Raw genomic sequence first — 25,514 nt, 5'->3', positions numbered from 1 at the left:
ATTGTTTATTTTGGTCCATGTCATTCCCTATGTTACATTTCTTTTACTTTTGCTAAAGTGACATCCTGGTCAATGTGTTGATAAAGTGTACTTTGATCATGAAATTCCTAATGTCTTTGATAGGTAAAACATCTTTATTTTGTCCTCACATTTGATTGGGGATAGAATGCTAGGTTTATATGTGATTTCCCCCCTCTAGAATTTTAGGATATTTTTTACATTCCTTTCTATACTCACTGTTTTTGACAAAATGGATGTTTGTCTACATAGGCTTTTCTTTGTGAATACCTTTCTGCTGCCCTTTGGGAGCTTTCAGAAGTTCTGCTTTGTCTCTGAGGTTATGGAATTTCAGTGCATGTACATGTGGACAATTAATCCTGCTCATTAATCCTGCTCTCCGTTCAACATGTCACCTCAATTAAATGATTGCTTCTTCACTCCAGAACACTTTCCTTCTAATTCATTTTATGGTTTCTTCTTTTCATTTGTTTCTGCCCTTCTCCAGGTAGAATTCTTATTAGATGGTTGATGGATTATTCAGATACTTCCCCAAACCTCTAAATTCTCCTTTCAAGTTATGTACCTCCTGTGGCAGATACAAGGTCACATGGTCACTAAACCGTTTCATTTTCCAACACAACACAGTAAACAGTGAAAGGTCATGTCCCAACAGCTCTTTGATGTAGTTAGGGTTTACATGACTAGTTGTGGTTGATGGGAAGTTAATGAAGTTGAGTGTGTCACTTCTGGTACAAGTTGATGTCACTGGCAAAGGCCAATGCAACATGGAAGCCATAAGACAGTGAGCCAACGATGGAAGAAGTTTGGCTTCCTGAGGCCTGAATTAGAGAAGAGTGGTCCAGAAGAGCTGACTTACAGGAGCTGAGTTTTAGGCCCAGTTCTTTCACACGGCAGCTCATCTGAATTACTCTGACAAGCTCTCCTTGCCTTTTTGTCATCTGGATTCTGAGAATATGACTGAATTTACCTTCCAGATAAATAATTTAATTGCTAGCTCCAAAAATGCATTTATTCAACCCGTGTCTTAAATATTTTAAATGATTTTGGCAATTACAATGTTAATTTTTAAGATGTTTTTCTTGCTTTCTATTTGCTACTTTCCTTTCTACTCTGTTCTTACTTTTTACTTATGCAACAAGCCTAGAATCTATCAAATTAAGATTTTCTTTCTTATTCTCTTTATTCTCTTGTTTGTGTAGCATTTCTTGTCCTATTTATTTATCCTGGTCCATCTCTCTCATCACTTGCTTTTTCTTTTGAAGTTTTCATCATATGTCTCTTCAATTATTTGAATTTTTAACAATGAAAATGCCCTACTTCTATAAAACAGAGTGAAACAAAAGCGTACTTTTTAGCTTAAAATAATTTAGGAAAAACTCCCCAAATAGGCATATACTCCTGTCAGATTTTCCTTGCTCTTACATTCGTTGATGTCTGATTTCTTTTTCACATTTGCTGAAACTTTTTTGATTCTACATTTGTGACTCAGCTTTGACTCTTTCTGGGATGCTGTTCATAAATCTTCTGTCTATTAGGCTATAATCTAATGTCACTTTTCTTTAAAATTGATCTTATCCTTTCTCTATCTTGTATTTATTTGTGCTCCTTCCTGTCTCATGTGTGTTTTAGTTTCTTACTTAGAATAAACTTTTGCCATGACAGTGCAGTTTGGGGGAAAGAAGAAGAAAGCTATTTGTGCCTCTGGACAAGATTTAGGGGAAGGCAAGTGAGGCAACATTGCTAAGGGCAGAATTGGATTATACCTTCATTTAAAATTGTGATTATTTATTATGGGTTTTTGCATTGCTTTTGGTAACTGAAAATACTGCACTAAGGTATTGCATGAAGACATTAATTACCTTGATTACTGAGATTGTACTACCCTTTAAAATTGTACCTCTGATGTGAGTGCATTTGACTCAGTCTAGTCCTGATAAGCTCTCACATATTATAAAGTAGGAGCTACTTCAACAGATATGGAGATACTGCAGAATGGATATTTAGGTGGGTTGTATAAAAAAATCTACTTTGAAGCTGTTGATGTAACCCTATTTTTGCTTACAGAATATGTGGCCTGTACAACAGAAGTCAGCTTTGCATTTCTATGAATGGAATTTCTATAAACAGTAATAAGTAAATCAGACAAAATTTACCTTCATGACTACAATGGGGAAGGAAGCATGCCAGCCCCATCTGCTGTTATGAATCGGCCCAGTCCTTGAGTCGAGGTAATAGTCTGCCACACAGAATCTACTTTTTTTCCCTTCTTTTCTATTTCTTCCCAATTTTACTGAGATATAACTGACACACAACAGTATATATTTAAGGTGTATGGCATAATTACTTAACATAGGTATGTATTGCAAAGTGATTATTATAATAAGTTTAGTTAGCATCCATCACCTCATACAGTTACCATTTTTTTCTTGTGATGTAACTCTTAGAATTTAGAATTTTTGTAACTTTTAGAATTTACTCTCTTAGCAACTTGCAATTATCTACTCTACCATTCCTATGTCCCCACTCTATTCTGTGACCTGGGCGTCTGACCCAAAACTTCAGTCCTTGTTGTCTGATTTCAGGATGTGTCCAGTCTATGGGAGGCACAAAGAGATGATCAGGACAAGGAAGAGAAATAGTTTTGGGTATCCTGCCCCATGGATCTCTTCCTCCTGAGTCATGGATTGGCTCTGGGTGTATCTCCTTCTCACAGGCCACATGCCCCACCAGGAGCCCAGCCTTACAGCTCTCTGTGCTGTACCAACTCCCTCTCCCTACAGGTCCATCAGACTTAGGACTGACAACTGCTCCCCACTGTTGTTCATCCCAAGATGCTCCACCATTAACTGACCTTAATGACTTATCTTTAGTGCTCCAGGAAAATAACTGATGCTATCAGGGGTCCAAAATTCTCATCAGTTATTTAAATCAAATTTTTGGAAAAATTGAATTCAAAGCTGTGGAACTAGATTTAGAAGAAAGTTCATCATCTAGTTCAGCTGGATGTGTGATGGTCAGCTCTTCACATTCCATGATGAAAGCTAATAGCCATAATATTTCAAAGTTCAATTTCACTTTCATCCATCTCTTACTGAATGAGGGCATGTGGTACATTAAGCTACAAATAGGAACTTTAATTTATGCCACTGTCACTTTATGTCACTTAATTATTTGGTAATAGGATAATAATAGTAATGTAATTATATGGTACGACTGCATTGCATTTAGTTTATTTGAAATTTTACAACTTACCTCAACTTAGCTGTTAACAAAATCTCTTGAATCCCATATATGCAAAAGCTAACCACAGCTATTTATAGCTATACCCGATCTGGGGCATAAAGATATCAAAGGGTTTAACTCAATGACACTGCATGAGAAGATGAATTTAATGTTCCAAAATCAATCTTATATTCCCCAACTTTTCCTAAGAGGACACACATGTGCTATTCATGTCTAAAAGAAGTGGAGTGTCCAAGGACCTGAGAAAATCCCCAAGCAAAAGTCAGACTCATGGGGAAGCTGAGGCAAGTCAATCAGGACACCTAGAGACCAGCTTATGCACACTTTTATCCAAGCATCTTTAAAAATGTTCACTTAATGAGGCATATTATAAGGAGAAAAATGACCAGCAGAAGTATGATGTATTTGGTAAAGGTAGCAATCCAACTGATAAATTCCTATCTCCCAACCATCTGGCGGTACCAGATTGGCAGGGTTTCTCGTCAGCATTCTGTGTATTATCCATGCTTCAAGAGGCAAGACAGGGCATCACTCAGCACTCTGAAATGCTTAAAATGATGGATTCCTTTAACATGTTGCTAACTGGCCAGCAACAGTTCTTTAAAAATAGCTCTTTGGTATTGTGCTTCATTTAAAAGAAGAATTAGGGATGAAGAGCACAAGTTGCATTTGTTATAGATAATAGCAAAGATTCAGGCATGAGAGTGCTCCATCCATTCAACCTGAGGGTGCATCTTCTTTCTCTCTTCAACCTTCTTGCTGCCTGGGGCTCAGGTAAAACAGAGCGGTGCCATGTCAGACTAGCAAAATCTGCACATTTAGGAACTGCACATAGTATGGTGAGTTCATTATTTCTGTGTTAAAGCATGAGCAACAGCGTGGAGATGTAGGTAAGGCGGAAAAGGGGAAGAAGTGGAATAACGGTGAATTCTAAGCATCTATTCTACCCCTTTAGTTGTTTTCTTGAAATATACTTGGTTAGGTTGTTTTTCTCTGTTAAAGATGTGTAGCTTGACAGACCTAGGTTCCTAGACTCTACTTAACCCAAATGTGAACTACAGCCTTCTGTTAAATTATTCTCCTATTTATGTTACAGGTTATACATAGTACGTCTGAAGCGAATACCTATGATACAACCAACAGAAACGCTGAAAGGTATGTTTCAACTTATTCCAAATAAAACAAGTAACTACAATGTAACGTGAGAATTAAAAAGTAGGTTTTCTCAAAGTGAAATATTATCTGAGTATTTTCTAAGCCTAAAGGTTTCAAGATACAGTTACATGTTCTCTGACAGAAACATTTAATTCTGAGGTTTTCTATATTCATTCAATTTTGGGTTTCAGCAACAACAAAAAACAACTTACTGAGTTGTTACTCTAACAGGAATAAAACTGAATTTCTTTGTGCAAACAAAGTAAGAATCTCCAGGCTGAAGATGTAATATTTCTTTAAAAAGTTGGAAGATTAAGGAATTCCTGTTTCTTGGAAAAGATATTCTCTTGACACTTTCAGGATCCAGCTAGAAAATGAAGTTGAACTAGAGGACTATGGCTTTAAATGCAGAAAAAAAAAATCAAACTTGAGATGTGCTTTGTGTGTCAAAAAACATAATAAGAAGAAGAAAATAGGACCTTGATTTCTGAGGAGCAGATTGTATAGAATTTTAAAAAACCTAAACTGATAACCAAGAAACCCAGGAGCAATGAAAAGATGGTTTCTGCCTTTAACATTCAAATGTCATGTCGTTTTGTTTTGTTTTTAATGTTGAAAGACTCAGGCTATGTTTACTGGAAATTCCAGTTGAGAACAGTCCTTGGATGTTACTGTATATGCTGGAGAAATGGCTTGGATTGATTTTAGTATTTCCAAAGCATGGAGCTGAAGACTGACTCTGAATCAGGCAAGTAAAGTGGAGAAACCCTTCTTTCCAGGTGTTCTGGTGGGTGATTCCCGAATAGATGGAGAAGTGAGCTATTATGGAAACGAGCTGAACTGAAGTTCTGAATTACCCAAGTTCAAGTTACAGTTAGGCTGAGCTCAATGAGAATACAGGTGAACTGAAGCAACAAGGAGAGTAGAAATTTAGCATGAAATTAAGAATTCTAGAGCAGGAAGTGAACTATAGACATATATATATATATATATTTTGCCATGAGCATACAGATATTATCCTATTTGAAATGTTCTCTACAGTGTCTGCTCAAGGAAATGTAGTTGCCTCCACAAAGGAAGACATATGAAAGATTAGGGCAAAAAAGGAAAGTGCCCCTCCTTTTTTACTCCCCGAACTAGAGCACCTATTCTGTCATTCTTCTTTTTGGTAAATATCTCATGTCAAGTGACTCACTTTCCTTCCTCAGGATCATATCTTCAGAATAATCTGGCTGGGGCCAAGAATTATATATATATATTTTCTATCACATACTGTGCTTGTGAATGTTTTATCTGGTTCCCATGTGAAAGTAAGGTCATGAAGAGCATCTGCATGTCCAGTTACTTGCCTTTTAATCACCAGTGTCATCAACCAAAGTACTTTTCACATTACTGTCAAAAATAAATGTATACTGGACTAACAAAAGGTGAGTGTTTATTAATAAGATGAAAGGACAGGAGAGAAGAAGAATTTTTCAGAATCAAATTTCCAAAAATATAAAAGGAGTATATGGTGAGCATAAGAGAGAAAAGACTCCATAATCATCATTAAAAATCTAAATTCATATTCTAGATGAGCCAGGTTCCTGAGCTGGATAGTCCAAGAAACTCTGTAAAACTCCCACTTTTCATTATGTTTAAGCAAAGAGGGACACTTAACAACAGAAGGCCAAAAAATATCAAATCCCAAGACATAAAGTATGAGAAGGTAATAAGAAGACTTGAAAAAAAAAAATAGGGAGAAAGGAGAACAAGTTACAAGTGTTTCTACAGAGGCATAAAAACTCTAAGAGACCTGCAACTGTCTTCAGCAGTTAATAATGCGGTGAAATATTTTTAGTTCATGGCTTTATCAAACAAATTTGCATTGAAGGCCTACAACACAACAGACCAGTTTTCAAGGACTGTTCTAGCAGAGCCCACATCCAGCAGAGCTATGGAAACAACAAACAGCAAATCTAATGCTGTGTCATCAGCACCGTGGACGGGGTAAAGCGAACTTACAGAGCAGAACAGCGACTTACCGGGGTGGGAGCCCTAAGTGAAATGTAGAAAGTACACGTTACCCACGTGAAGAACGCAGGCGCCAAGGGAAACAGGGAGAGGAGAGACGCTGACTTGTGGTACAAAGTTCTGAATTAATTTATTGCTTAATTGTGGTTTAGGTGGTCACATATTTCCAAAAGAATTAGTTTTCACAGGCCAGTGATAACATCTAAGGTCTCTCTCAAAGGAGTTCCACGTCTCGCTTGGGCTTCAAAGGCTCCTGTCTATGAGCAGGTAGCCTTGCTCGCAATTTCTTAGATGTGCAATAGGGTTGAGGGCAAGGTTCACTTGTAACAAGCACAACAGAACACAGTTGTTAACAGTGTAGCTTTTGAGTACAGATAGGCTTCAGATAGACTGCTGCTACCAGTATGCAAACTGGGCAGTGATCTACACCTGGATCAAGCTTGCCTCTTTAGAGTAAATATTCTTTTCCTATCATCCATCTTGTAAACCTAAAATCCTGTCTAAATGCCATGTCTCTGCCTCCTCCAACAATTGGAATTAATTATGTCGTTACTTTCTTATTTCTGTTCTTTTAGTATTTTGTAACGTGTCAATGGTAGCATTTTTTCCTTTTTGAGAGGTTCTTTATGCATCCATTCCCTCTGCTAATCTGTGGGTTCCTTCAGAGTAGGGCTAATATCGAAAATATTTTTATCTCTTGTTTTCTCTTAGGGTCTAATGCAGTATTTAGCCATTGGTATACTTAAATAATGTTTGCTGCATAAAAGAAAAGTATAAAAATGTTAGATTATCTGGCTGGAAAGCCTGACATTATTTTGGGTTACTCTAACACAAGCCTGAAGTTTTTGGTAAGCAGTTTGAAGAATAACCTCAAAATAATGTTGCTGAACAAATGTAGAAACTACAAGTACCCAATGACATCTTCTATTTAATGCCTGATTTATTCAAAGTTATTCGATAGAAAAGAAAGATAAACTGGACTTCACAGTTAACAACTTTGTGCTTGAAAGTACATTATGAAGAATGTGAGATAACAACTTATGGAGCAGGAGAAAATATTTGGAAATCATATCTCTGATAAAGGGCTAATACACAGAATATATAAAGAACACCTATGACTCAACTACAAAAACAAAATCTCTTTTAAAAATAGGCAAAGAATTTGAACAGACATTTCTCCAGAGAAGGTACACACATAAGCGGTAAGCATACAAGAAGATATTCGACATCACTAATCTTTACAGAAATGCAAATTAAATTACAACCAACACCACAGAAATACAAAAAAATCACAGAATACAATAAACAACTAGTTCAACTAGTTGTTTCTAGTCAACTAGAAACAATGCCTTTTGAAATTGCATCCAAATAAATAAATAAATAAAATACTTAGGAATAAATCTGACCAAGGAAGTGAAAGACTTAGATGCAGAGAACTACAAAACATTGATTAAGGAAATCAAAGATGACTTAAAGAAATGGAAGATATCCCATGTTCCTGGATTAGAAGGATTAATATTGTTAAAATGGTCATACTACCCAGAGTAATCTACAGATTTAATGAAATCCCTATCAAATTACCTAGGACATTTTGCACAGAACTAGAACAAATAATCCTAAAATTTATATGGAATCACAAAGACCCAGAATTGCCAAAGCAACACTGCAGAAAAAGAATGAAGCTGGAGGAGTAACCATCCTAGACTTCAGACAATAAATACTACAGAGCCACAGTAATTAAAATAGCATGGTATTGGTACAAAAACAGACATATGGCTCAATGGAACAGAGAGCCAAGAAATAAACCCACAAAATTTGGTCAGTTAATTGTTGACAAAGGAGGCAAGAACATACAATGTAAAGAGAGTCTCTTCAGCAAATGGTGCTGGGATAACTGGACAGCTGCATGTAAATCAATGAAGTTACAATACTCCCTCACATCATACACAAAAATAAACTAAAAATGGCTTAAAGACTTAAATATGAGACTAGACACTGTAAACCTTTCAGAAGAAAACATAGGCAAAGCATTATCTGACATAAATCTTAACAATGTTCTCCTAGGGAAGTCTACCCAGGTAATAGAAGTAAAAGGAAAAATAAACAAATGGGACCTAATTAAACTTATAAGCTTTTGCACAGCAAAGGAAACCATAAGCAAAACAACAAGACAACCTACAGAATGAGAGAAAATGTTTGCAAAAGATGAGACTGACAAGGGCTTAATTTCCAGAATATCTAAACAGCTCATACAACTTAATAATAAAAAAACAAGCAACTCACTCCAAAAATGGGCAGAAGACCTAAACAAGCAATTCTCCAATGAAGACATACAAATGGCCAACAGGCACATGAAAATATGCTCAATATTGCTAATTATCAGAGAAATGCAAATCAAAACTACACTAAGGTATCACCTCACACCAGTCAGAAGGGCCATCATTCAAAAGTCCATGAACAATAAATGCTGGAGAGGCTGTGGAAAAAAGGGAACCTTCCTACACTTTTGGTGGGAATGTAGTTTGGTGCAGCTGTTATGGAAAACATTATGGAGAGTCCTCAAAAGACTGAAAAATGGACTTATTGTATGATCCAGTAATCCCATTCCTGGGCATATATCCAGAGAGAATCTTAATTTGAAAAGACATATGTACCTCAGTGTTCATAGCAGCACTATGTACAATAGCCAAGACATGAAAACAACCTAAAGGTCCATTGACAGATGACTGGATAAAGAAGTCAGTATTTCATAGTATACAACAGAATACTACTCAGGCATAAAAAAGAATAAAATAATGTCATCTGTAGCAACATGAATGGACATGGAGATTGTTGTTCTAAGTGAAGTAATCCAGAAAGAGAAAGACAAACACCATGTGATATCACTTATATGTGGAATCTAAAAAACAAAAAGACAAATGAATTTATTTACAAAAGAGAAACAGATTCACAGACATAGAAAACAAACTTATGGTTACCAGGGGGGAAGTGGGTAGGAAGGGATAAACTGGGAGTTTGAGATTTGCAGATACTAACTAGTATATATAAAATAGATAAACAACAACTTCATACTGTATAGCACAGGGAACTATATTCAATATCTTGTAGTACCTTATGGTGATGAAGAATATGAAAATGCATACATGTATGTTCACATGTGACTGAAGCATTATGACACCAGAAACTGACACACTGTAAACTGACTATACTTCAATTAAAAAAAAAAATATATATATACATATATATATGACACACATCAAGAAAGAAAATAAATGCATATCAAAACTGCAGTGTGATACTTCCTCACATCTACTAGGCTGTTCATAATAAAAAAATAACATGTTGACAAGGATATAGAGAAATTGGAACCTTCATGCATTGCTGGTGGGAGTGTAAAATGGTACAGCCACTATGGAAATCAATTTAGTAGTTCCTCAAAAAGTTAAACTAAATGTGGAATTGCCATATGACTCAGCAGTTCCATTCCATTTTTTAGATTCCACATATAAGTGATATCACATGGTGTTTGTCTTTCTCTTTCTGGATTACTTCACTTAGAACAACAATCTCCATATCCATTCCTGTATACCCAAATAAAGAGACAGAAAACAGATTAGACCCCTCCTTCAGGGACTGGAAGGAGGGAGAAATGAGGAGTTATTACTTAATGCATACAGATCTTCTATTTGGTGTGATGAAGAAGTTTTGGAAACGAAAGTGATGGCTGAATAATACTGAATATAATGAATGTCAATGAATTGTACACTTAAAAATGGTAAGAATGGCAATTTTTGTTACAAACATTTTGTTACAGCTTAAAAAATTTAATAATGTAATATGCCAAAGGCCACTGAACTGTACATTTCAAATGAGTGAATTTTATGGCACATGAATTATATTTCACTAAAGATGCTTTTAAAAATGTTATCTGAGAGCAGCCAAGAAAACTTGAGTGCCCTTTTGTTGAGATGGAAAATAGTCTAGTTGGACTTTAAGGATGGAGCCATTTGTTGCTGCTTGAAAATGAATCTTATTTGGTGTCACCTTCTTTATGACAAGGTTAATTTTCCAATATTACGTGGACCATCCCGTCTAGGGATGGACGGGGCCTGGATGGGGCTGTACACCGTGGACTGTCACTGCATTTCCCCCTGTATGTGTTTCATGCTTAGTCTACTTCTCTTACTAGATTGTACATTCCTTGGGCACAGTTCTTTGCACGTAGGGTTAAGGAATTCACAACAGACATGATTGGCTGGATACAGACTTCTGCTTCTTATATTTCAGACAGAGGGTCTCATCATGTGCCTGGTAAATGACAAAATGTCTTTCTTGGTTTCAGCGTGGCCCTGGCTGGGCTGGGCCGCAATGATAATGAAATAACAGTCCAGTCCCAGTTGGCCTGCCCTTGGAGCAGGCTCTGGAATACTAGCAAGCCATTAAACAATTCTGACTTATTAAATCCTGTAATCAAGCTAAGAGACATTAGTGTGCATATGAGAAGTTGCACGACATATCAGAAATAGTTCATGGGCCTGACTGTCACGTTGAACGAATCCGTTCACATCACATTTCCAGAAACTATATTTATGACACAATTTTGCCCCCAATGATGCAAATGAAAAAAAAATCCCTCTTAAAGTGTTCTGCAAAGAAAATAAACAATGACTTCAAAAGTACAAAAGGTTGACACTGTGGCAAAATGGAAATAAAGCTTTTATTATGTCTTCAACACATATTGATAGATGTAATAGATGGTTATTATTAGAAAATATATCAAATATGGTTATGGATAATTTTTAATGTTCACCTCACAGAGCATCCACTGAATTAAATTACCAAAACTGCGTGTAAAGATAAGACGTGGATATTAAAATATGCATTTCATAGCATTAGGCTGCACATGGACTGATTATAATTCATAGTTTTTCCAACTAGCACAGTGGAGAGATGCAGACACTGAGAGGACCCAGCAGCATGGCAGCTCTCAGACACAGTCCAGGTGGAGAAACAGTTCTTCACCGATGTGACTCCCCTTCACGGTCACCCATTCTCACGGAGGGGTAACCACCAAAAGGAAACCAGGAACGTCTTTGAGTGTGGGGCAGGATTGATTTGCAGGTAGAATTTCAGGCAGAAGGGAGCACGGCCAGCTGTCACAAAGACTCACACCACAGCAGGGTGGCCTGCTCACAACCACAAAAGGAGACTGTCACTGATGTGGCAGCACCAGCTGGGGGACACTGGCTGGCTCAGGGCAGATGCTGTCTGGGGAGCCTTGATCAGACCACCTCTGGTGATGCAGAAGCAGCATTTAAACAGGGCAGAAAAGGAAGAGACAGCCTCTACTATATTGCAGGAATAGTAAGGGGAAAACGGAATTGTCCTAAATATGCAATTCATATTTTACGTCAGCTTCTCAAGTCGATTGCATGAAGCCTACGTTAGCATTTTGTAAGATGAAATGCTTTCCTTAATACTGAGTTAGAATGGTGGCTCTCAACTGTGAGTGATTTTACCCCCCAGAAAATATTTGGCAATGTCTAGAGACATTTTTGATGTCTGTGGAGAGGAGCTGTTTGCTACTGGCACGTACTGTGTAGAGATCGGGGGTGTTACAACAAAGAATGATCCAGCCCGAAATGCTAATAGTGCTAATGGTGCTGAAGTTGAGAAATCCTGGTTTAAAGTCATGTGACACAAGGCCTGAGATCATCCTGTCTTATTAGACACAAGAGGAAACGGAGTCAGAGAGGGCGGTTAACTGATGCAAGAATTCACAGCTAGTTATTGGCAACACTGCGATTAAAGATGAAACCCCTACAGATTAGAAGGTGACAGTTCCCAGATGGAATGAGTCACAGAATGGCTAATTTTGATGGCAATGAAGATGCTAGGATCAAAACAACCAAAACATGAGGACTTTAGTGTAATGGGAGTTGGAGGAGGAACCCACTGGGTTAAGTATCAAAATTCCTAGTATTCCTGGAAAAACAGAATACACATGGGACTGTTCTAATCCGTACAGCAAGACCTCATCACTATGCATTACTGTCGGCAGGCCCTTGCCCAGTGAGATGTAGCCAAAGGAGAAATCTAAGTTACTCCCAGAAATGTGAAAAGAGAAGCACAAGGCTCAGACCGACTTAGGGTATGTTTGAAGTGATGCTGGAGACAAACCAGCTCAGTGCCACGGTTCTGCTTATGGTTGATCCTTTTAAAGAAGATCACATAAACTATTGCCTTGATCTAGGGAAATGCCAACTATTTATTGATTCTTAAGAAAGTGTAGTCTCGTGGGGTTTTTTTCCCCCAGAAAGAGAATAATTTAATATTTTTCTTCCCACTTTGGATCAAATTTCTTCACCAGGAAAAAATACTGATGTGTGCCCCTTTGGATGGAAAAAAATATCACAAATTATACTGAATTACTTCTATCTTATTTCAAGTTAAATGAAAACAGTCATCTGCCTTGATAGCATTTACAGAGCAGTTTAGTTTCTCGGATCTCACTTGGTTTTGTCATGCCTCCCCTGATACTACAGCAACTAAACTTATCTCCTCCTTCACTAAGTTTAAATTCTATTAAATTTGATCTTTTCAATTAGTTCCACTTGTACACTCACAGAAGCATTCCCCCAGGAAACTATGAAATGAAAAGTTCATGGTAGGTAAGGGAAAAAAGAAAAGGCAAGTGGAAAACAATTGGGTACCTTAAAAAATATATATTTTGTGATGATTTTCTCCCATGAATGCTTGAACTTAGATAAGATATCAATTCAGTATAGGCATCTATCTAATATGGGGGTGGGTGGGAGGAAGAGCAATATCAGGAAATATATGTTAGTCTTTGGAGACCACCTAAATGATAAAATGGAGTAAAGATGGAAAAATCTAGGCGTTTTCATGTTAGCTTGAAAGACTCCAAATAAGAGAACTTTGAACATTTTCTGGTATCCAGATACTTTTCATTTTCCGTGGTCTTACTTATTTCTTTTTGTTTCAGCTGAAATAATTCTTCCTCATCTTCGCTATTTACCCCTTTGAAATCTGTCTTTGCAGCCTTGACCCTCCATCAAGCACTGCCTAACACAACGATGAACTGTATGTCCTCCTTTAATCTCACCCTGTAGATCAGTCCCTTCAGCCTTTGAATTATTTTTTTTTAATCTTCTGAGGACTCAATCGAAAAAGCTACATTTCTACAGTAATGTGCTCCAGGGTGGCCTGGAAAATATCAACGTCAAGCCTCGTGCTAGATCTGGAAGGGCTCACATCAGCAATCATACTTCAAATATATATGATATTCAATGATTAAAATTCCTTGATCACACATTTTTTCATTTGATACAATCATCAACCCTGTAAGACAGGCAGATCAAGAATTAAGACCCTATTCTATCGATAGTAGAGTGAGTCCTCAGACAGTCTGTGACTTGTCCAAGACACACAGCTACTAAGCTACTTAAGCCAAGTACTTTGACTCAAAGTCCAATTAAGTCCATTTTTTGAGTATAGGATCTTGAATACACCCATTTTTACTGCACTGGTTTGCAGTTGGTAGATGTTCAATCCAATGGTAAGTTGCTATTGTCCAGTAGACATTTCCTAGTGTCACGATCAGAGATTTTTTCATAATAACATCCCAGTCTCAACAGGATTAGCTTATACGTGGACACATGTAGACCCAAGTCTTGAAATTGTCTTTCTTGGGTAGAAACAAATAGACATATATATGTTAATATGCCAAGAATTCTACCTTACTTCGTACAGTTTCCTAATATTCCTATTTTCACACATCAGGTTCTATATCCAAAGAGTGCACCCCTATGGATTTTATTACCACAGTCTTTAAGTCTGTTTATTTAAAATATGCTCCCAAAGTGTAAACATCAAATATTTTAAAACTTAGTACTCTTATGATTAACAATACACTGATTATGCACTAGTGTTGGGTTACTGGAACCTTAACGTGTAATCATGGTGACTAGATAAAATATATGCCTCTTCGTTTTCCCACTTTGTCTGTAACTAGTTTTAGAAGATAGTCCTTGGGCACTTTTCTTCCACTTAAGAGATTACTTTAATTTAAGCACATTAATCTTGGCCACGTTTGTTCCACTGGTTTTTCCTATGTCTGTCCACTGATTAGATACCATGACTCTCTTTTATGGGCTTAAAGTCTGAAATCAGGTGCTAAGAATGTAGAAATTAATCAGACGCAAGTAAATGAGGACAGAAAGCCTTGAGGCTGCCCTGAGTGTTAGGTCAGGATTGGAAAGGGTCTCTTCTCATGTTGGCTCATGAGTGCCCTCTCTCAGTCTGGGCTTCTCAGAAAACACAGACAGAAAGGTGTATGCTGTTAGTTTATTTTTAGGAAGGAATCTAAGGGAACAGGCATGGGAAAACGTCAAGTAGGAAGAGGAAAAGAGAGAAAGCAAATGCAAGTGCATTGTTGAGCAGGTCACTGCTCTAGCAACTGGACTCCATCCTGATGGAGCCCTCTCAGGAGTCATGGATAACTTGCCTCAGGATTTCCTGCTCAAGGGAGGAAGCTGGTATCTGCTAGCTCCCATGCCCCATCCGTCAGGTGCCACAAGAGGTGCTGTGTCCCTAACATTTCCTCGTTTGTGTATGAATGGGTGGCAGGGGTCCTGTAGGTCCATGGCTGTGGTCTTTGAGAATGCCTATGGAAGACATATATACAAATGGACAGCTGAGACAACACATGGTCAGTTTACCCCTGCATCAAGTTGTCTGCTGTAGCAGTGGATGGGATAAAGGTGGGCAGGGGGTGGAGGATGAGGAGGTTGAGAGGATGTGAGGTGTGGCACAAGAGGTAACAGGTATGGTGTCCAATAATACAGAAGCCTGAAGCAGGGGCACTTATTCAGCTGGATGACAGCTTAGTAGACTCGTATGAAGGGAATTCAAGTTTTAAATGTGTAGTTCAACTGTATTGCTTCCACGATCCCTCAAATCCTTGAGTTGTGAGTACAAACACAAATCACCATCTAATGCCAACTCCCAGACTCACTCATTGCTTCGTCATCCTGAGTTGTTCCTTCCTCCGTGTTTCAGTTGCCCTGCTTCTTTTGTGTCAGCTTTCATCCTCCAGACTTTTCTGTGATCATCATTCTCAGGCCCCTCAGAAGCCCTCTGCAGAAGAGCATCACAGGAATTGCCCAGATCTAAGGGAGCACTTCCTCTATCGTTAATTCCAGCTTGGCCATGAACAGGTATGTAACTGCCTTGAGATTCAGATTCCACATCTGAAAATGCACCTTTATATTACACTGTTTTAAATGAGTAAAAGGGCCCACCAGGCAGTAGGCAGTTGATAAATATCCATTTCTTTATCTCTTTACTTTGGGATGATCAAGTCTGAGGACAACCTTTGGTAGCATCCCCTCATGTTAATCTTCAGATTTAAGTTATTTGAAGTTACGCAAGGAACAACCAACGTAACATGTATCTGAGTTTCTCTGCAAGGTAACCAGAGTTCCAGACCTAGCAAGGGCTGCAGAGACCCCTATTGTCTCTTTCACTCTCACTACCTTCTCTCTTCCCTGCCTTCATTAAAATGGAAATAAGACTGGACAAAGCCTAATTTTTATCATTTACTAACCATCTGGATGAAATATACTCTCCTGTTGCCTTTGTCCGATACTTTTTATTTTAGGATAATGTGTTAGTGGCAGCACGGCAATCTGGGCAGATCATGTAAGTGAACATTTTGAGCCTTGGGTGAAATATTTTCCAATACATTAGGCCGTCAGTCTATGTTGGGGCCATGCTGAAATGTCTGGCTGAATCAGTAAACAAGGTGAACGATGCAGATAAATGACATCATGGGGACGACATTTCCAGATAATTTACTGAATCATTGAGTGATGTGACTGGGTTTTTTTTTGGTTTTCTAGAAACACTTTGTCTCGTTTTGTATCTTCACCATTGCAATAACAAGGGAAAAAAATCCATTTCTTTTTTGGAAGACTATTGTTACTTAAATGCTGGAATCAGCCTACTATCCAAATTCTTGTTCTGCAAAATTCTAACCATGGTCCAGTCAATAAACCTCTCTGTGGCTCAGTTTCCTCATTTGTATCACAAGATGGGGATAATAATTCTAAGATTGCTAAATTGCTGTCTCATAGCGTTAGCATAAGGATCAAGTGGAGTAAAGTAAGAAAAAGTGTTTTTGTAAACAGACAAATGCTTTTAACAAAGTCTTTAGTTTTTTCATACGTAATTGTCAATGTGTGTGTTTTCATTCTTAATTGGACTTCTGAGGAAGTGTACTATGACCTATTTATCTTTGAATGTCTTTGAATTGCCTGAGTATAATGCCTGGCACATAGGATACACACGTAGAACATATTCTCTGTTTTTAGAAAATGCTAAGTAACTAAGCTACTTTCTTAATTTAATATACTTTTTAAACGTCTCGCTGTCACCTAGGACTATAGTAAGTGCACTGATTTTTACTTCTTTTTCCACACCGGTGGAAAAAGATGGGACTGAGGAGAAATGTGTCATCGGCGATCACAATGTGCGTGTGGGGCTGCCTGGACTCACCACCTGCACCTAGTTTTTTGTAAATAATATTTGACTTTCCTTATTCACAAAAGTGCCTCACTTGACCCCTTTTAGTGCATGATTTTTAAATTGATGAATTAATTACTTTTTCTGACTGCCACAACAGATTCAGTGAACATCCATCACTTCCTATAGATACAAAATTAAAGAAATAGAAGAAAAAAAACTATTTTTTTCTTGTGATGAGAACTCAGGATTTACTCTCTTAACAACTTCTGCATATGACATACAGCTGTGTTCATTATATTTATCACGAATTTCTAAAGGTAATAAGCAATTTATGTCAGGTTGCCACTCATAACATTTGAAATGTGTATGTTCATTATGCTATAAATGTTCCCTCCTCACCACTATGTATCAGTAGGAACATGGCTTTTTCCTGGTACTTCAAATGCAATATTTTGTGTTAAAATTAACTAAAAATAAGCTTCTTGGCTTTCTTGGTATTGATCTCATTTGTGTCTCTCTTTCTGTACCCTCAGCGCCCATGACTGTTTCCGCACCTTAGACCTGCACAGAAAAGCCAATCCCTTGTCTCCTGGCACAGGGCATCTGCTGCTTTGCCTGGTCAGTTCTCATTACATGGCCTACAGTCCTCATCCTCACTCTCATGCTTTGTTTCTTCTTCCGCATCACCATTTTTACCACATGGAAGTTATTAGTGAATTTTATCATTAGTTGAGGTACCATATCTTTTTCCACTCTAGTCTGTGACTTCTTGCAACAGTGACATCAGGTTTTTGTTTTGCTCCGCCCCCTCATCTCTTTGACCTACCATCTCAAAGACTTGCTAACAGAGATATTTCACTGTGGTTGGATGAATAAATCAATTCACCACACTGCTAATGTCTCTTACCCCTGTCCTTTCGTCTTCTCACTCTTACCGTAGCATGCATTTTGAAACGCTGTTACAGTTTTCTCACTGGTTTCTTTGTCTGTGATATTCCTTTCTCCAGCCTAACTGGCAAAACACTCTCAGCTAAATATTTTCCTAAAACATACTCCAAGAAGGAGTAACTGTAAGTTTTTTGGAGTGATGAACTTCATGCTCTTAGGGTAATAATACTTTAATGTGCTATCCCCCTTTTTTCTGGTTAGTTCCTCGTTAAGTATGTTCCTGGGCCAGCCACTGACACGTAAGCAAACCTCTCCTGGAACCCTCTACAGACATGGGCTTCCTGTCAGCACACTCCACAGCTACGTCAGCACCACCGCCAAGAACAGGAACAGGTCGTTCAGGGAGCTTGGTAACCTGCAGGTCATCACCGTACTCCACTAGCGCCAGATCTCACATGTCATGTGCTTTGGTCATGGACACTGCTCGTTGAGATGAAGAGCAGCAAATTGTAACGGGGATATTTCACTTTATAGTTTACTTTATGGCCATTTTGAGGTCAGCCTGCATATTCCACTGACACTGACCCCTACATAATAAAACCTGAAAGGAGGCCACTAGATTGATAAATACGACTTTTATGGTATATCTGTCCCTTGATTTCTTCTTAGGCCCTAACTTTGACATCTGCTTTCCAAGAAAAACAGGCCACTACTTAAAGAATGTGGGAAATACCACATCAGCCCTCTGAAGCTTACCTGCAGCACACAGCCACAGTTTTGAGAACCTACTATGTGTAAGTGACTGTGCTACTTTCACAGTCTATTTTATTTTTCCAAAAATTTATATGTCTCTATATAAAACTGGATGAATTTAATCTACTTTATATTATTATTTTAACCAAATCCTTTACCTTCCCACTTGTCTCTTTCTGTTAGTATACTGTATATTTAATGTTTCAATATTTGAGCAGAAACTGGGTGATGTATTGTGAAGGCTACAGTGAGTCTGGACTAAGAAGGGCTGGATTTAAGACCTGGCATTGGTATTTACCGGCAGAGTGAACCTGAGTAAGTTCTTTGTCTTTGTGAGTCTCAGTTTCCATTCTAAGACTGGTACAGTAACTATCCGTCTCAAATAAGCATAATGTATTTGAAAATGTGTAGTGACTTGGATTATTTATCTTCTCTTGAGAGTCTACAGGAGCCATAAATCACAGTGCCTCTCTAAATCTCTGTTCCCTGGCCTCGGAAGTGGGTAGATGGACAAAGGTTAGCCAGTTGGGCCATCCCAGTCTGTTTGCTTGTCAGAGATTTGTTCAGGAAGGAGAAACTCACTGGGGCATTTCTTCCAGAACTACTTGTGAAGTGTGAAATGCTTTATGTGCATTGTCAGTATGGTAAACATTAGCCAAATGTAACTATTATGCATTTAAAGAAGTCTCTGTAGTCACTCTCTGTCTTTGGCTTGGAGAATTTAGTCCATTTACACTTCAAATAATTATTGATAGGTATGCACTTACTGCTCTTTGATTGTTTTTTGTCTGTTTCTATAGTCTCTCTCTGTTTTCTTCTTCCCTTTCTCTCTTTCCTGTGGTTTCTTTGGTATTATGTTTAGGTTTATTTATTATTTCCTTTTGTGTATTTACTGTAATTTTTTGCTTTGTGTTACTACGAGGTTCACATAAAATATCCTATGCATATAAGCTGTCTGTTATGAATCGATAACAACGTAAATTTGAACACATTCCAGAACTTTACACTTTTAATGTAAAATGTGAACATTTTCTATTTCCCAACATTTATATTTTTGATGTCACCTTTTTTTAACATCTTTTTATTTTATGCATTCCTTATCTAATTATTTTAATTTTAGTTAATTTCACCACTTTTGTTTTTTAACCTTCATACTTTATAAGTACCTTTAATATTACCTTTAATATATATTTACCTTTTTTATTGAGATTTTTACTTTGGCATGTTTTCTTATCATTAATCACTGCCATTTCTTTTCAGCTTAAAAAAGTCCCTGTAACATTTTTCTTAAGGCTTTTGTAAGGCATGTAAGGCTGGTTTCGTGGTGATGAACTCTTTTTTAGCTTTTGCTTATCTGGAAAACTCAATCTCTCCTTCAGTTGTGAATGATGACCTTGCCAGGTAGAGAATTTGTGGTTAAAGTTGTTTGTTTTCCTTTCAGTATTTTGAATATGTCATGCCACTTCTCTTCTAACCTGCAAATTTTCTGCTGAAGAAAACCTGATGAAAACCTTACAGGATTTCCTTGTATATAACAAGCTGCTTTTTGTCTTGTTACTTTAAAGATTCTCTATCTTTAAATTTTCCTGTTTTAAGTATAATGTGTCTTGGTGTGGCTCTCTTTCGGTTCTTCTTAATTGGAACTATCTGGATTTCCTGAACCTGAAAGTCTGTTTCCTTCCCCAAGATGGGACTAGTGAAGTTTTCAGTCTTATTTCTTCAAATAGTTTTTCTGATCCTTTGTCTCTCTCTTTTCCTTCTGGGACCCCTGTAAGGCAAAGGTTGTTTTACTTGATTTTGCCCTGAGGTCCTTTAAGATATCTTTACTTTTTAATATTTCTTTTTTCTATCTGTTGCTTTGTCTTGATGAGTTCCATTGTTTTGCCATCCAGCCTCCTGATCTGTTCTTCTACGTCATCTAGGTTGCTGTTGAAACTTCTAGTGTATTTTTCAGTTCATTTATTCCATTTTCTAGCTCTGTGACTTCTGTTTGGTACTTCCTTATAGTTTCTATTTCTCTGTTGATGTTCTCACTGTGTTTATCCATTCTTCTGCAGTGTATGGTGAGCCCCGTTATGACCATTACTTTAAACTCTTTATCAGATAGATGGCTTGTCTCTGTTTCATTAAGATCTGGTTCTGACGTTTTGTCTTATTCTTTTGTCTCCTCATTTTGCCTCAACCTCTATGTTTGTTTCCATGTAGCAGCAAATCAGCTACCCCTCCCATTCTTGAAGGAGTGGCCTTGTGTAGGAGGTGTCCCATGGGGTCTAGAATTGCAATGCCCCCTGGACACCAGAGGTGGGCAACTGAGAGAAGTCCCCTGTGTGGCAGGCACATGCCCACCTCCTGTGGTGTGCAGGTGGGCAGGGCTCTTGTCCAGCCCACTGCTGTGGCACAGAGCTGTTGGCATGGGTGTGGGCAGGGCTCCCAGTGGGGCATGCCTCCTCATTCTAGCAGGTTAGAGGGAGAGTTCCAGAATATCACCTGCCAGCATCAGCGTTAGCCAAGTAGGTGAGATCCTGCCTACCTCTGATATAAAATAATTTAACTTTTCTTGTCATTAAGTCAGTTTTAGTTGGATGTTTCTGTTATTTGTCGTGAAAATAAAATAAAGTGCTTTATGAAAACGAATAAACTAGAATATATCAGGGGTCTTTGATATAGTTTGGTTTTAAATAAATTTTAGCAACTCCACTTAAAAGAAACAAGCAGAAACCCCAAAAGAATGATTATTCACTCTATATCTTTTTTTTAATGGCCTGCACCCTAGGATAGAAGTATCTCTTTTTGTCTCTCTATTTCTTGTCTCCTTGAAGCAATTCTTAACTATCATCAGCACAGGTATACTGACATTCCAGCTATGTGCTATCTATTTTAGAAATGGATAGGGTGGGAAGAGAAATTTAATTGGCCGAACTGAGACCCATAAGTAATTAGCAGAGTGAAGCAAGGAATACCTGGCTAAAGAAACAAATGTATTATAATTAGGCCAATTATCCGAGATGTAGTTCATCAGCTTGTAGTGATAAGGGCCATTAATGAGCTTTGTCACTGGCAGCATTACTTTCTAATCTTAATCCTTTTTAGGGTTATTAGCTTTAATGCTACTTGTGAGGAGATAAGTTAATTTATACTGAAATTAAATTGAAAAATAACAAATAGTGATTGCTGCATTTGAGCAGAATCTTATCAAGTTTCTTCCTTACTGACAAAACCTACTGAGAGCAGTGCAGAAAGTCCAAGGCTTTTTACGCAGGTAAAGGAGATTCAAAACTAGAGAAACGCTTGTTAAAGGAAATACTTATAGATATTCTTGAGGGGAGTTATTAAATTTATAGTTAATATAATTAAATGAAATGGCCAGTAGCTATTTTATTCATTTTAGGTGTCAGCACACTATGTTCTGTCTGCCATTAAGAAAATTCTTCAAAAGGTCACCCGATGAAGATCACTAAACATAACTGCTCTACACCCAGACATACAGTACTAAGACAGCCGCACAGATCTGTTAATAGAGTCTTGAATTATAGCCTCTCTCAGCCTTACTCAACCAGAATTATTTATCTGAGCCTTAGAACAACAAAAACAAAAAATTATTTGAGTGACAGCTTTTTAAGTTCTCCTGAGTATAGTGCAAAACTCATGCCTGTCTAGATGCATAGAAGTTCATTCATTAAACACAATGGATGATTTAGGGCATTAAAGTGTTGTCCCCTCGAGAACCATAGTGGAGGACATTTGTTACAGATTGGAAGTATTCTTAGAACCACACTTGTCTGATCCTTTACTTATGCACTTATTTATTTATCTGTCAATACATATTGGAACCACTAGTTTATATACAGATTGAAGAAGGAAAATATAATCGAAAATATAGTGGCTCATTTTAAGAAGTTTACTGAGATATAGTTTATATATAAGAAATTTGGCATATTAAAACTGTACCTTTTGATAAATTTTAACATGTGTGTTCACACTTGAGACCATCACTACTATCACAATGATTATTATCTACCACTCCTGTAAGTTTCGTTGTACTTCTTTGCATTCCTCTTTCTGACCATAGTAATTTTAACATACATTTGTATGTCATTAAATAAATGCAAAAAAATCATGTACTATATTTGAGCAACATAAATAAATGTAACTGCCATATAAATCTATACGCTTCAAAACTGTAGAATACATATATTTCAAGCACATATAAAACATTTACAATAATTAACAATATGCTGATCCACAAAGCAAGTTTGAACAAACTTCAACTGACTGCAATTCTGTTGGGAAGTTCCCTTATGAAAATGGAACTAAGTTAAAAATTGGTAACAAATAGAATAACAGAAAAAATGAAAAATAATTGGAAATTAACTTATTTACAAAACAGAAACAGACTCACAGCCATAGAAAACAAACTTATAGTTACCGGTGGGGAAGGAAGGGGTGGAGGGATAAATTGGGAGTTCAGGATTAGCAGATACTACTATATATAAAACAGATAAACAACAAGGTCCTACTGTACAGCACAGGGAACTATATTCAATAGCTTGTAATAGCATATAATGAAAAAGACCATGAAAAGGTATATAAACATGTATAACTGAATCACTATGCTGTATACCATAAATTAACACAACATCATAAACTGACTATACTTCAATTTTAAAAAATCAGAAATTAAGCAATACACTTCTAAATGATGAGTGGGTAAAAGATAAACTAATAATGAAAATTAGACAATATTTTAAACATTAATTTTAGGAAAAGATAAATAGTCTATTTTAAAGGTTGGAAAATAGCTAAAAATGTGGATACAAGAACATATATAGTTTTAAATGCATATCTCATAAGAGGAAGAAGGTTAAAATCAATCATCTACAGCAGACAGCACAGAAAATTAAAATAGAAGAAAATAATAGAGCTAGATATTAATATATTATAGGAAAAACACTAGAAAAGCCAGATGATTATATTCTAAATGACCACTGAAAGTCATAAACTCTTGGCAAGGAAGACTTTTTTTTAAAAAGATTGATCTGGAAGAAAAAAATGGGGGCATAAATACTGATTCCACTAACATTAAAAAGATGCAAAAACATTATGAAGCTTGGCAATGCATTTGATAATTGACAAAAGATAAATTTCAAGAACTTACATAAAAAGAAATAAAATATCAACTTATGCTACAACTATTCAGTTGATTTTATAAGTAAGTTATTCCTACACAGTAATGTCCATGCTAACACACCTTCAGTGGTAAATCCTGTCAGACGTGTATAAGAGGTCTTTAGGTGACTGTATGAGGACAGCAGAAATCTGATACAAAACCCGACAAGGACATTAGAATGAGGAGGAAGACAAACCTACTTCTACCTCTCCCATGGACATAGATGCAAAATAATGTGATCATCCCAAACATATAAAAAGAGCTTTTGATACAAGTTATCAGAAATTTATTTAAAAATTCTTAGAAAAACAGAAATAAAAGAGCATCTCATTAATTTTATATAGAGTATCTGTAAATGACTTACAAAAACATTTTTCTGAATGGCCTGTTCACCACTGGACTAGAAATCTGTGCCAGTACAGTGAAGGCAGTAGACTAATTAAAAGAAAACAAACAAAAAATTTAGATATGCTGTTATAATTAAACTTGAATTTAGCAATTCGATGAAATGCTATGCAAACACACAAATACTGATTAAATTTTTATATTTCAATAATAATCATAGAGTAAGTTTAAGAGCCATAATTAGGCATAGCATAGAAATAATCAAAGTAAATCTAAAGGATGTGTGTAAGACCTCTACAAACATGCTACACACATGGGCACACGTGTGCACACATTTTATTTAAATAAATGAAAAATTTAAATTAATGGAAGGTAATCTATGTTCACCTAAGGTTAAATATGTGATCCAGATTCAAAATTCTTTTCTTTCTACATTTTAACGATACTATTAGATTGATTTCTGCCTTCTTTTGGTATTTTTGGCAAGTTAGCTCTCAGTTTATTTGTTGTTGTATTCTTACTATCTGTTACCTTCTCTGGCTACTTGTAGTTCCTGTTGCTCTGCTGTTCTATATTTAAATTATGATGTGTTGGTGTAGGTATTTTTGTTGTTTCACTTTAGTTGATTTTTTAAAATTTTGTTCAAGTTTAGGGGGTGTTTGGGTCATTCTGAATCTGATGGTTTCTTTCTTTCCTTAATATTGGGAAATACACATTTATGTTTCCAAATATTAATTCTTCCCACTTGAGACTTTCTCAGAACTGAATGTGTCTCTATTTTAGACGTCTCATTCATCAATGTCACTTAACATGTCGTATATTTTTTGCCGTCTGTAGTCTGCTGTGTTATCAGTTTATCATCACTTTACTATTTCTGTTACTGTGTCTAATATGCTATTTAAAGTGTTTATTGATTTTCCAATTACATATATGTTGTGTATATATAAATTTAGATTAAAGTTAAAACTAGATATACACATTCCTTCTAATTGTTAAAAGAGCTACTCTGGTCTTTTACAAATACATCTGTTAGTTTAATCTTTACTCATTCCTTCATGTATATATAATGTGATCTTTAGTCATATTAATATATTTAAATGAAATACTTTCTCTTTGATAAATTCAAGATCTTCTTTCTAAATGTATTTGACCTCACTTTTTTTCTTTCATTATATTCTGTTAATATCGGCTTGCTTTCTTAAATACTGGATTAAATTTTTTTTCCTTGTTGTTGTTGTTGCTATTATGAAATCACGTTTATTGAAACCCCATCTGTAAGAGATTTTTGACTCCTGGGGTGAATCTGTGTTTCTCCAGAGGGCATTTGTATTGCTTCCACTCTTTAGTTGGCTGCATTTAACTAGTTGGGAATGACCTTAAA

General features: G+C 36.7%; 1 protein-coding gene across 12 annotated transcripts in view; it reads right to left on the bottom strand.

Annotated features, from left to right (window-relative positions):
- The window catches only part of ARPP21 (cAMP regulated phosphoprotein 21), a 425,580-nt gene that overhangs the window by 339,976 nt on the left and 60,090 nt on the right, over positions 1-25,514 (bottom strand). Inside the window, exon 1 of one of the 12 annotated variants that reach the window (XM_072940967.1) lies at positions 2,175-2,432. The exons of the other annotated variants lie outside the window; for them this stretch is intronic. The gene's annotated coding sequence lies outside the window, so the exon portion shown is untranslated. Of the gene's footprint in view, positions 1-2,174; positions 2,433-25,514 lie in introns of those variants that run through there. 12 annotated transcript variants of the gene reach the window in all.

Source organism: Vicugna pacos, chromosome 17, assembly GCF_048564905.1.
Source record: "Vicugna pacos chromosome 17, VicPac4, whole genome shotgun sequence".
NCBI lineage: Eukaryota > Metazoa > Chordata > Mammalia > Artiodactyla > Camelidae > Vicugna > Vicugna pacos.
The sequence above is the reverse complement of the archived record's forward strand: the minus strand, read 5'-3'. Positions and strand labels throughout refer to the sequence as shown.